Raw genomic sequence first — 2,825 nt, forward strand, 5'->3', positions numbered from 1 at the left:
TATAAAAAATAGTGTAGTACTGAGAAATAAATGTCACAAATTTACCATATTAAATTTATTTCACAAAAAAAGAAATGACTAGTAACATTAATTAAAATTTTGAAGTATATGACAAAACGGGAAAATAGAAATGGTTAAAATACTAAAATTACTGAAACAAAAATGTAAGCAACGTAAAAAATAAATAATACATATATATAAAACTAAAAACACTTAAAACAAAACTAACTAAAGCACATAAAACACTTTTACTAAAATTGGCTAAATTAAATTAACGAAATTTGAATTGAAAACAAAATTTAAAAGCTAATGCACAATATTAATAAATACTATAATAGTTTAGAATTAATACCAAAAACAAAAAAACACTTTGCCATGTTCTTTCTGAAGTAGTTATGGTGGCTAATTCTAATGTGCATTTTAATTGTAAAAACTTGTGTTAAAAATGAGCACATTCATGTGTCAGCTGAATTGAAAGTAATTGACTCGACAGTTTTATTTAGCATTACTGGAATATAATTGAACACCTGAGGTGTAATGGCCACATTTACCACCTTTATTATAGCATATATTGAGATGAAAGATGACGTGTGATTAAGCGACTGCATCAGTGAGTGTGAGAACTCAACGAGATCGTTTATCTTTTGCATGAAGACTCCTGCGACATCAAAGTGTCAAAAGACTCAATTATTGCGTTATCTCCATCATCTGCTGTCAGGCCTTGTTGCCCTCAAGCGTCGGGAGATAAGAGAAGAGGCTTGTGACCTGAACCGACTTCAAAGTGAAACAGAAATCTTCCCAGACTGCCACAATTCGTCTTTTCCTGTAAAAATTTGCAGCACTTTCTAGTATGATTTATTTTGCTGTTTGAGCATTCCTGTGGCTACGCCCATATCATGGGTTCAATTTCCAGGGAAATGTATAACTTGAGTGCAAGTTGCTTTGGTTAAAAGCGTCTGCCAAATGCATAAATGTAAATAATTTAAACAAAATGGTTCATCAGATGTGCAAAGTGTTTCATATTCATCAATGAGACCCTGTTTAAATCTACAAGCTAATATCATCCTCTGAGGACTACAGAAGCCTATTTCCACCAAGCAATAAAAAATTATAAAAGTAAAATTTTAATAAAGGTAATTGAGAGTTTTTATCCCAAATTCATACTGTCGTCTCACAATTCTGAGTTTATCCCAATTCTGAGATATAAATAGAAAATTGCGAGATAAAAAGCAAGTTTTTTGGGGATTCTTTCTCTGAATTCTGTTTACATCTCGCAATTCTGTCTCTTGTTGCCACCATAAAATATAAAATTAAAAAGGCATCTGCAACTTTTTCTCACAATTCTTACTTTTCTTTATATTTTTTGTTTATATCTTGCAGTTCTGCATTAGTGTATTGGAATTCTGAGTAAAACATTTTTCTCAGAATTGCAAGAAAAATCTGAATTGTGTGATAAAAAGTTGCAGTTACCTTTTCAGTTTTTTTTTTATCCCATTCCAGACACAAACTTCTATAGAGGCCTGTATAGGACTGAACGTGTATCAGAGATCTCTGGCATCTGCATAAATGAATATGTTATGAATTATCCTGGTGGGGGGAGCAGGGGTAATTGGCTTTGGGCGGCTGCTTTCAAAGCTCGGTGTGTTGAGAATTAGAGCCATGCCGTGTTTATGATTTCCTGCTTTTGTTCTCAGTGGCAGTATTGGCTGCGGGTGATTAGACAGAGGGGGCCACACAAATCAAACCCTTTGATATCTGAGCTGCTCATTGGGAAACTTTGACTTCATATTGAGCCCTATTTTCAAATATGGAAAAATAAGGCTTCCATTGAGAGCTGAAGAATGCCATTCAACAGTTTCTCCTCAAATCCACGTGCCACAATCCACTAGAGCCACAGTAGTGAATGAAACACTGCTTGAGGTGTTTTTACTGGTTACCTCAGAGTGACAAACATCTGTCATGTCTGACTGGTGCCTGCTTATGATCCCACTGCAAGGACGTCTTGATCTGTTTACTAGCAGATGAGGATTCATGGAGAATTGTTGCTTAACCTTAGGCTTTGCTGTCTCTCTGTTTTTGCTTATCTTGGATATGAAGCCAAATATAATTACTTGGTTCAAGAAACACATGTATATTTAGCATACTACTTATACAATATATGTGATATGCAATATGTATGAAGATGCACTACTGTTTAAATGTATGGAATCAGTGAAAAAAAAAAAAAGTGTTTTTGAAAGTAGTGTCTTCTGCTCACCAAGGCTGTATTTGTTTGATCAAAAATAGTAATATTGTGAAATATGATTACAATTAAAAGAACTGTTTTAATTTTGCTAAAAAAAACAGTTTTTAAAATGTAATCCTGATTATCTTTCAGAAATCATTCTAATATTCTGATTTGCTGCTCAATATACATTTATTATTCTTATCATCAGTGTTGAAAACTTTTTTGTTCGCTTGCAAAAGTATTGTGTTCTCATTAGAAACTTTGCTTTCTCTTGCGAAAGTATTGCGTGCCCCCAGAAGTATTGTTTTTCTATATGCTGCATATTCTCATGAAAATATTGCTTTCCAGATTTGCGTTCTCTTGCAAAAGTACTGTATTCTCACCAAGAAACGTTGCATTCTCTAGCAAAAGTATTGCATTTTCCTGAGAAACTTTGTTCTTGTGCAAAATTATTGCGTTATACCTAAGAAATATATGATCTCCTGCAAAACTTTGCATTCTTTTGCAAAAGTATTGCGTTCTCTCAAGAAACTTTGCATTCTCTTGCAAAAGTATTGTGATCTTCTGAGAAACATTGTATTCTCTCGCAAAAGTATTG

The sequence above is a fragment of the Onychostoma macrolepis genome, chromosome 13, assembly GCF_012432095.1.
Source record: "Onychostoma macrolepis isolate SWU-2019 chromosome 13, ASM1243209v1, whole genome shotgun sequence".
Lineage (NCBI taxonomy): Eukaryota > Metazoa > Chordata > Actinopteri > Cypriniformes > Cyprinidae > Onychostoma > Onychostoma macrolepis.